This window comes from Daucus carota, chromosome 9, assembly GCF_001625215.2.
Source record: "Daucus carota subsp. sativus chromosome 9, DH1 v3.0, whole genome shotgun sequence".
NCBI classification, from domain to species: Eukaryota; Viridiplantae; Streptophyta; class Magnoliopsida; order Apiales; family Apiaceae; genus Daucus; species Daucus carota.
In genome coordinates this window covers 17,954,724-17,965,636 of record NC_030389.2, presented here as the reverse complement: position 1 = coordinate 17,965,636, position 10,913 = coordinate 17,954,724, and the positions used below count along the sequence as shown (strand labels likewise).

The following is a 10,913-nucleotide window of genomic DNA, read 5'->3' as shown; positions in this document are numbered from 1 at the left end:
AGTTATTACTCATGTAATGATCTGATATGCAAGCCTCAAATTTGATCCAAAATTCAAGCTTTTATTGATCTTAAAACTTATTATACAAAGACATGGTCTGAAATAACATTACCAGAAAAGTGGTTATTACCTGGAGCTAAGGTCCCTAGTTCAGAAAAAAATGAAAATAGAGAAATAGAACAAATAGTTGAAACCCCTGATGGAAATGTTGAAATATATTTTGGTCAACAAGGAAGAATAGCAATGTTTAATATAACTAATTTTGAAACTTTAAGTCAATCAGGAAGAGCTTCTACTTCATCTATTCCTACCAGAATAGAAACAGAAAATGTAGTAGGAATTAAAGAATCAAATAATCAAATTCCTCATGCTATTTATAAAGCCAAGGATAAGATAGGATCACCAACTTTTAGTGACATGAATTTCTCTATAAATGTATTAGAATTAAATAATATTCAAGAATTTAAAACAGACAGAAATAAGATTAATAATGAATTTAATCAACCTAAATATAAGGTTTTTAGAGAATGGTTTTTTAAGAGTTATTCTAAAGAGAAAACTTTAGAATTTAAAGATTTGTTTTATAAATATCTTGAAGAACATAAAATTATATTAAATTTTGTAGACTGGTTTTTCATGACACAAAATGAATTTCCTCAAATAAATATGATTAGTAATTATTATAAAGAATGGCAAACAACACATGGCCCTAAACTAACCTCTTTACATCCCCAATAGAGAATAAAATATTTTTAACTACAATGAATGGAAACCCTGTAACTGCTCATGCTATATCTGAGACATTTACAGAAAATACCACTCATGAGAAAATATTATCTCAAAATAATTTCTCAAATATGCATTTGCATACTCTAGGGAAACAATTAACTAGAGTAGAGAATAATACTAATACAATGCTAGAAAAAATACAGCAATCTATAAAACCCTCTACTCCTGTAAAACAGGAAACAGTTCTAATTCCTCCGCCAGTTTATACACCCTTTAATCTTCAATCTAAAAAAGAAACAAATTTAGTTAATGCGTTAGTTGCAAAACTAGAAGAATTAAAACAACAAGAAAAAATAATTGAGTCTTCGTCTTCAGTAGCAGTTATAAATAAAGAAGAAACTGAAGAAGAAGATAATATCAGTGAAATAGAATTAGCCCAATTAAACAATCAATTTCAATCCTTAGATAATGAAAACCAGGAAATCAATCAATCCTTGAATAAAATTGAATTTGATAAAAGACCTTTAAAAAATAAAGTTCCTTATGGAAGATACTACTATCCTAGGCCAACACCTATGGATGTATTATTTGAAGAAAATTTTATAAATACAGAAAAATCAAGTTTTTCAGCAGACCAAATCTATGAATGGAACATAGATGGTTGTGCAGAGCAACAAATATTTGCTGTTCTACACAAAATGTTAATGTATTCTACAATATGTAAAGCTAATGGTAATACAGATGCAAATATTGCTAGTTTTATAATAGCAGGATTTACAGGACAACTTAAAGGATGGTGGGATAATATTCTGACACCATTTCAAAGAGAAGAAATTTTACATGCTAAAAAACTAATACATTCTAATTCACCTGATAATAGTGTAATAAAATCTGAATATCAGGAAGATAGTGTTTATACATTAATTCAAACAATTTTAAAATATTTTGTAGGAAATGCTTTCCATACAATGGATTGCAGCAGGGAATTACTAATAAATCTAAGATGCCCTACACTCACTCATTTTAGATGGTATAAAGATGTATTTTTGTCTAAAATTATGCATAGACAAGATGGAAATTCTACATTTTGGAAAGAGAAATATTGTGACAGCCCTCAAATCCGGGGGTCTGGATTTGGTGCCACTAAAAGAAAAACAATTGAAAATCTGTATGTTTTTTTTTAAAAGGAAGTAAAAACAAGTATTTCAAACCTGGATATTAAAAAAAATGATTTACCCTTTCGAAACATGTATTGTTGAAAAGCTAATAAAAATCAAAGAATTTAAAACCTAAAAGCTTTAATAAAAGATTTAAGAAAAAAAAACAAAGTTCAACCCCCTTTAAAATAGGATCGCAAACAGGCTATATTATTGAAATCAGAAAAGTAAAACTAATAAATCTTATTACATGTTTTTACAACTAAATCAAATTTAGACAACTCTAATTACCACTAGTCCCAAGGACTCGATCTTGGATACTCTTCCTGACCATCAGGTTGAAACTTAGTCGCTTGAAATCCTCGCCTAGCTTTACTCTTATGCTTAGCCTAAATAGGCGAACCATCTTTAACATTATCTGAAAGGGGTTAGAAGAAATAGCAAGAATGAGCAAAAGAATGCTCAGCAAGTATATAATATCCAAACCAACAATGATATAAAGATAATGATACCAACACAATATGATTTAAACAAAACAGTTTCTTCTTTATGGAATTGGAACCAGATAAGACGCTACGAGCTAAGCTGGGTGATCAGCCCACGACATAGCTCCGAACCCGCATATTCAATACGAGTTCTCAAATATAAAGGATCCTAGGCACACTTTGGCCTTTAATAATTCAATTGGGACCGGCGCCTCGGTCATAAAACATTTTCATCCAATTCCCTTTCTAAAACAGATAAATCAATTCATTTTTTCATTTTAAACCAAGGTTCAAAATCTGTAAGCAACAATGATTCTCAACCAAATATTCATTTCAACACCTTAGCATTAGATTTCTACTAATTAAGTATTCTTTATCAAGGGTACAGGTTACTGAATCAAGTGTATCAATGTATTTTATAATAATGGCAGGGTAGGTTGTATGATGATAACTAAGGTCTTTCAAGAAATAGGGTTTGATTTATGAGTCAGAAACAAACAAGTGAACTAGTTTATAAGCAAGAACACAATTTGTTGTAGTTGAGAGGGAGGTAAGAAAACAAAGTTATAAGCTCAATATTAAGTATCTGGCAGTTGAAGAAGATAAGGAGGATAATTAAGTGGATACATTTGCGAGATATAAAAGACAAAAGGTATTCCATTTCATACTGGGGTAATTCCAGAATACTAGTTAATTAGTAGAAGTCTAATTCTATAAGGAGTTTTGCAATATTCAAAGCATAACAAAAGCATTGCAGGAGCAAAATCTTTTAAAGAGAAAGTAGGTTGGATATATACTTGCCTTTGGTCCTTAGCTTATACACTCTTAGCTAACATCCTTATCTTAATATGCTTTCTCAAGACATCACCCTCAACTATTCCTGATTCTCTGCTATGGTGCTCATGCGGTTGCTGCAGCATGATACGACATCTTATCTAACTTCAGTCTTGATCCCCAACGTCTGGTTCTACTCGTCTCGAACAATCCGTAACTACTGAACCGCTATACAACTCTCACCTTTTCTTGCCTTTGCTTGGTATCACGCCCTCAATGCTCGATCCTATTATAAGCAAAAAGATACTACTTTAGTATCCTTCCGAAACGACTATCCTATTTCTACCCTTTTCGTGATATATATGTACATATACATACATGGCACATTATATAGCACATAACAAGTAGCACACGTTATAGTTTTATAACTTACAACCAACTCAGAATATTATTTAACACGAGAACACGTAACTTAAGTTAATATTTCTACAGAAAATTCGGCATGACCTATTCGTAAATAGGACTATCCCACTGTTTTCAAATCAAGCTCTTTAAACTAAATAAAATACTAATATAAAGAAAATCTGCCTCGACATGCAGTAAATCACATAAGAAAAGTACCCGCCCCGACATGCGGCACCTAACACATATTGATAAATAATCCGCCCAGACATGCGGCACCTAAACACATAATGATTGAAAGAAACTAACAGCTTATCTTTAAAACGGAAAGTAACTCAATATTAATACATTATACTATCAAGAATAATACTCTAACATTTAACACGTAGCACTTAGCAGGTATCACATATTTCCATACATTTACTTACCACCTACCATAATACTCAATTTAGATACTATTCAATTCAGAATTGCAACTTGAGTTAGATAATCATAGCAGTTCAATTCTACACGCAAAATCAAATATTAATAGGCAAAGCATTTTAACTATTTAAGATATCGCATATTTATATTATTAATATTATTATTTACTATTATTATTACTAGAGAAAGTAATAATAATAATAAAGAATAATACTAATATACATTAATATTCGACATCCTAAAATTACCAAGTAAACACAGTTCCGCACATTATCATCAGTAATAATGCTATATATTACTGGTATTACTACCAAATCACATAAATATTATTTATAGATTTATAAAAATATCACGAATCGGTAGCTATAGAAATTCGATTAATAGTCCGATAACTATAGGATATGCTCCCATATAATTTAAAATCTAATTTTATTTGAAAATCAGGCAGCACCTCCTCTATTTATCGGACTACCAGTCGATATCATATCGACACAACAAATCCCAACAAAACCTGTAATCAATCCGAATAACTTACTTTATAACTACCATCCAACAATCAATACTCAACCCAACGAACCAACAACCGAAATAATAAATAAAAGCGTATAAAATCAGTTTTATGACTCTAGCCACACCACGAATTACACAGCCACATAACTAATAACACTCGGAGAACACACACACCCTTCACTAAACCCAGTACACACACTGATTTACACACAGGACACACACACAAAACGCACACACTCAGTCGAAATACACACACTGCACACACATATACACGCGTATATACACGCAATCCCAGTAGCGAAACAAGGCAGGGGAGAGAAGAGAAAGTGAGAGAGATGGGGAGAAACCCCCGAGAGAGAGGGACTGAGACTGGTGGTGGCTTACGGCCGGCGGCGGCGGCTGAACGGCCGGAAAAGGAGGCGGCGACGGGCGGTGTTGTTCGGGGAGAGAGGCGGCATGGAGAGAGGGTCGACGGGGAGAGACGACCGAGGGAGAGGGAAAGCCGAGAGAGAGAGCGGCGGGAAAGAGAGATGAAGGAGAGTGAAGAGAGATGGTGAGGGAGAGATTTTGAGAGAGAGCGATTGAGAGGAGAGAGATTCACAGAGGTGAGAGACAGTGGGTAGAGAAAAGAGAGTATAGGAAATTAAATATTTTAATAAACTGAAGTTTTAGTAACTGGACACGTATCAACCAATTTGACACGCGTCTCCTGATCTGGCTGGCTCCGGACTGATTTTGACAAATTAACGAACAGACTCACAGATAAAATGATCCAGATAAATACCAAAATAATTTTAGAAATCTTAAAATAATTAAAAACTAATAAAATATGATTTTCAAGATTTTTGGATCATTTTTGAAATTAATGGAAACACCCCACTTGAAACTACACAGAAAATCATTTAGAGCTGAATAATTAACGAAACATCAATTTATGAATTTTATAAATCTCTAAAAATATTTAATGAAACTATAAAGCGATAAAAATGATTTTATATGCAATACACTATTTTATATAATTAAATAAGTGTAAACCATAACAAATGCAAATCGATAACACAGCTCAACAATCCAATAGAAATAAAATACACTGACTCTCGATAATATAATCACATAATAATCATTTAGAATTTTTCAAAATAATATATGAAACTCATTTTTGAAGGAACAGTTATATACCAATAACACAATAACCCGGGGTTTAAATATAAAAACTTGAAAACTCATTAAACTAGAATAAAATATTAAATCTTATTCTCTTCCTGGAAGAAAATCACTTTTATAATAATAAATAGATTTTAAAAATCTGGGTCATTACAATCTGCCCTCCTTAAACGGATTCCGTCCTCGGAATCAAAGAAAGAAGGAGGTCGTGTAACCTACTAATCCACAAAACAAATATAGACCATCACACAATATTCAATTAAAGACAACCATAATATCTAAACAAATTAGTTCTATAATAATCATATCCGAATTAGAAATCTGGAATATTACATTCTACCCCCCTTCTAAGGATTCTGTCCTCAGAATCCGCGAAGAGAACTAAAACATACACGCTTCGCAACATCGTATCGTCATCCACTATTGATTAACCTTGGCATACCCTCAACTATAAGGGAATAGGAATCTTAAAATTTTCGCAAATGCAGAATTAACTTTCCGGAATGAATCTTTGAGAATTTGGCCATAGAACAAAATGTTTTCAAAATATGTTTCATCTGAATAAACGAGTGACTGAGAGATCAATATGATCCAACGAACTTAGTGTTGCGTGCCCATATTAGACACTACTAAAGGTTATTAGCCTTCTTGTAATCACAACACACACAAGTGATGGCGTCCCATCAAACCTCTATCACACAGACAGATAGTCCTTGTGTCCCCTATAGTAGGGTTGTTCATCTCAGTTAGAGTGGAAAATATGAAAATTTTAAAATCAACCAAAAATGATTGACTTTTAAGAAATGAATCTTTAATACGAACCTTAAGAGTTGAAATCGAATAGCTTCTAAAGATACAAATTTTTGACAAAGGGACTTCATGAATGTCTTTATAGAAGAGATATTAAAACAATTCACTGACTGTGAAAATGCTCAATAAAATCAATATTGAGGATGGTATTGCCAAGGCTATCACATATGTCTTCTCGATCGATTCTTCTGATAACTCGTTTCGATTCTACGATAAATATTATTAACTTATATTCACCTTCGTAGATCCCGTCACCAATATCCACGTTAGGTAGAACACCTGTCGAGCTTAGTACTTTCAGAAGTCATATCCAACTTTGCACAATCAGCAGTGTAGAGCATTGAGGTTGTAACCTACTCATAATACTATATCGAGTAGTCTACCACTCTTTCTATATAATTTTCAAATAAAGAACTATACACCTGGCCTCTCACAATGATCCATCAAATCTCATATTCCTTCTATATGACTTCATAAGAATAATAGATGACCCTCGAACAAATACTCAAAAAGTGGTAGAGATGACAAGGAACACTCAAGACTAGATAGGTCAATACACAAGTCTAGCTGCCTCTGGTTACTCAGAAAGTCAAACTCAAGTTCAAAAAGATTGAAAACTAAAGGTTCCATCATGTCCCTGAAATCCAACTCACTAGTTCTCGAATTAGAAACTAGGATATCCCAAATGATTACTTGAAATCAATGCTCCAATATCTACCTCAATTCTATCAACAAAGACTATACCAAATAGTCTTGACTTATCTCTAGTTGAGGTCCCACTAAACACAATCCTAATACAACCTACATTCTGATTTCAATAATTTATAACTTGTAGCTCTGATACCAACTGTGACAGCCCTCAAATCCGGGGGTCTGGATTTGGTGCCACTAAAAGAAAAACAATTGAAAATCTGTATGTTTTTTTTAAAAGGAAGTAAAAACAAGTATTTCAAACCTGGATATTAAAAAAAATGATTTACCCTTTCGAAACATGTATTGTTGAAAAGCTAATAAAAATCAAAGAATTTAAAACCTAAAAGCTTTAATAAAAGATTTAAGAAAAAAAAACAAAGTTCAACCCCCTTTAAAATAGGATCGCAAACAGGCTATATTATTGAAATCAGAAAAGTAAAACTAATAAATCTTATTACATGTTTTTACAACTAAATCAAATTTAGACAACTCTAATTACCACTAGTCCCAAGGACTCGATCTTGGATACTCTTTCTGACCATCAGGTTGAAACTTAGTCGCTTGAAATCCTCGCCTAGCTTTACTCTTATGCTTAGCCTAAATAGGCGAACCATCTTTAACATTATCTGAAAGGGGTTAGAAGAAATAGCAAGAATGAGCAAAAGAATGCTCAGCAAGTATATAATATCCAAACCAACAATGATATAAAGATAATGATACCAACACAATATGATTTAAACAAAACAGTTTCTTCTTTATGGAATTGGAACCAGATAAGACGCTACGAGCTAAGCTGGGTGATCAGCCCACGACATAGCTCCGAACCCGCATATTCAATACGAGTTCTCAAATATAAAGGATCCTAGGCACACTTTGGCCTTTAATAATTCAATTGGGACCGGCGCCTCGGTCATAAAACATTTTCATCCAATTCCCTTTCTAAAACAGATAAATCAATTCATTTTTTCATTTTAAACCAAGGTTCAAAATCTGTAAGCAACAATGATTCTCAACCAAATATTCATTTCAACACCTTAGCATTAGATTTCTACTAATTAAGTATTCTTTATCAAGGGTACAGGTTACTGAATCAAGTGTATCAATGTATTTTATAATAATGGCAGGGTAGGTTGTATGATGATAACTAAGGTCTTTCAAGAAATAGGGTTTGATTTATGAGTCAGAAACAAACAAGTGAACTAGTTTATAAGCAAGAACACAATTTGTTGTAGTTGAGAGGGAGGTAAGAAAACAAAGTTATAAGCTCAATATTAAGTATCTGGCAGTTGAAGAAGATAAGGAGGATAATTAAGTGGATACATTTGCGAGATATAAAAGACAAAAGGTATTCCATTTCATACTAGGGTAATTCCAGAATACTAGTTAATTAGTAGAAGTCTAATTCTATAAGGAGTTTTGCAATATTCAAAGCATAACAAAAGCATTGCAGGAGCAAAATCTTTTAAAGAGAAAGTAGGTTGGATATATACTTGCCTTTGGTCCTTAGCTTATACACTCTTAGCTAACATCCTTATCTTAATATGCTTTCTCAAGACATCACCCTCAACTATTCCTGATTCTCTGCTATGGTGCTCATGCGGTTGCTGCAGCATGATACGACATCTTATCTAACTTCAGTCTTGATCCCCAACGTCTGGTTCTACTCGTCTCGAACAATCCGTAACTACTGAACCGCTATACAACTCTCACCTTTTCTTGCCTTTGCTTGGTATCACGCCCTCAATGCTCGATCCTATTATAAGCAAAAAGATACTACTTTAGTATCCTTCCGAAACGACTATCCTATTTCTACCCTTTTCGTGATATATATGTACATATACATACATGGCACATTATATAGCACATAACAAGTAGCACACGTTATAGTTTTATAACTTACAACCAACTCAGAATATTATTTAACACGAGAACACGTAACTTAAGTTAATATTTCTACAGAAAATTCGGCATGACCTATTCGTAAATAGGACTATCCCACTGTTTTCAAATCAAGCTCTTTAAACTAAATAAAATACTAATATAAAGAAAATCTGCCTCGACATGCAGTAAATCACATAAGAAAAGTACCCGCCCCGACATGCGGCACCTAACACATATTGATAAATAATCCGCCCAGACATGCGGCACCTAAACACATAATGATTGAAAGAAACTAACAGCTTATCTTTAAAACGGAAAGTAACTCAATATTAATACATTATACTATCAAGAATAATACTCTAACATTTAACACGTAGCACTTAGCAGGTATCACATATTTCCATACATTTACTTACCACCTACCATAATACTCAATTTAGATACTATTCAATTCAGAATTGCAACTTGAGTTAGATAATCATAGCAGTTCAATTCTACACGCAAAATCAAATATTAATAGGCAAAGCATTTTAACTATTTAAGATATCGCATATTTATATTATTAATATTATTATTTACTATTATTATTACTAGAGAAAGTAATAATAATAATAAAGAATAATACTAATATACATTAATATTCGACATCCTAAAATTACCAAGTAAACACAGTTCCGCACATTATCATCAGTAATAATGCTATATATTACTGGTATTACTACCAAATCACATAAATATTATTTATAGATTTATAAAAATATCACGAATCGGTAGCTATAGAAATTCGATTAATAGTCCGATAACTATAGGATATGCTCCCATATAATTTAAAATCTAATTTTATTTGAAAATCGGGCAGCACCTCCTCTATTTATCGGACTACCAGTCGATATCATATCGACACAACAAATCCCAACAAAACCTGTAATCAATCCGAATAACTTACTTTATAACTACCATCCAACAATCAATACTCAACCCAACGAACCAACAACCGAAATAATAAATAAAAGCGTATAAAATCAGTTTTATGACTCTAGCCACACCACGAATTACACAGCCACATAACTAATAACACTCGGAGAACACACACACCCTTCACTAAACCCAGTACACACACTGATTTACACACAGGACACACACACAAAACGCACACACTCAGTCGAAATACACACACTGCACACACATATACACGCGTATATACACGCAATCCCAGTAGCGAAACAAGGCAGGGGAGAGAAGAGAAAGTGAGAGAGATGGGGAGAAACCCCCGAGAGAGAGGGACTGAGACTGGTGGTGGCTTACGGCCGGCGGCGGCGGCTGAACGGCCGGAAAAGGAGGCGGCGACGGGCGGTGTTGTTCGGGGAGAGAGGCGGCATGGAGAGAGGGTCGACGGGGAGAGACGACCGAGGGAGAGGGAAAGCCGAGAGAGAGAGCGGCGGGAAAGAGAGATGAAGGAGAGTGAAGAGAGATGGTGAGGGAGAGATTTTGAGAGAGAGCGATTGAGAGGAGAGAGATTCACAGAGGTGAGAGACAGTGGGTAGAGAAAAGAGAGTATAGGAAATTAAATATTTTAATAAACTGAAGTTTTAGTAACTGGACACGTATCAACCAATTTGACACGCGTCTCCTGATCTGGCTGGCTCCGGACTAATTTTGACAAATTAACGAACAGACTCACAGATAAAATGATCCAGATAAATACCAAAATAATTTTAGAAATCTTAAAATAATTAAAAACTAATAAAATATGATTTTCAAGATTTTTGGATCATTTTTGAAATTAATGGAAACACCCCACTTGAAACTACACAGAAAATCATTTAGAGCTGAATAATTAACGAAACATCAATTTATGAATTTTATAAATCTCTAAAAATATTTA

At 33.5% G+C, this 10,913-nt stretch overlaps 1 long non-coding RNA gene across 4 annotated transcripts; it reads right to left on the bottom strand.

Moving 5' to 3' along the window:
• Positions 1–735: 735 nt before the first annotated feature.
• LOC135149284 (uncharacterized) lies at positions 736–10,664 on the bottom strand. Of its 4 annotated transcripts, XR_010287594.1 has the most exons (6): positions 10,334–10,663; positions 8,642–8,900; positions 7,647–7,773; positions 3,173–3,431; positions 2,178–2,304; positions 736–1,014 (listed from the first exon to the last, which is right to left on the bottom strand). It is a non-coding gene; the product is annotated as an uncharacterized LOC135149284 (long non-coding RNA). The 4 variants fall into 4 exon arrangements; XR_010287596.1 differs by lacking the exon at positions 736–1,014 and having other exon boundaries at positions 2,076–2,304; positions 10,215–10,664; XR_010287595.1 differs by lacking the exon at positions 736–1,014 and having other exon boundaries at positions 2,076–2,304; positions 10,297–10,664.
• Between the last annotated feature and the right edge of the window lie 249 nt (positions 10,665–10,913).